Source organism: Chiloscyllium plagiosum, unplaced genomic scaffold (genome assembly GCF_037043375.1).
Source record: "Chiloscyllium plagiosum isolate Xiang-an unplaced genomic scaffold, Cpla_swu_hap1 HiC_scaffold_6, whole genome shotgun sequence".
In the NCBI taxonomy this organism is placed as follows: Eukaryota; Metazoa; Chordata; class Chondrichthyes; order Orectolobiformes; family Hemiscylliidae; genus Chiloscyllium; species Chiloscyllium plagiosum.
The window spans coordinates 114,529,245-114,529,472 of NW_028270144.1; positions in this window are offsets into that span (position 1 = coordinate 114,529,245).

The following is a 228-nucleotide window of genomic DNA, read 5'->3' on the forward strand; positions in this document are numbered from 1 at the left end:
TTTCCCCGACGGAATGATAGGACTGTGACACACGCCTTACGCCTAAACAAAAAAAATGAATTTCTTTTTAAAAGTTTTGACTCGATCCATGTAGTTAATCTTAAAGGTATATATATATTTTTTATAATGATGAAATGTGTTTTGGTTCCCGAATAAGGAGCTGGTTTCCAGTGTGACCCGAAGGTGACCCGGTGTCACACGGATTCGGGTCCGGGTTGCGGTTGTCCT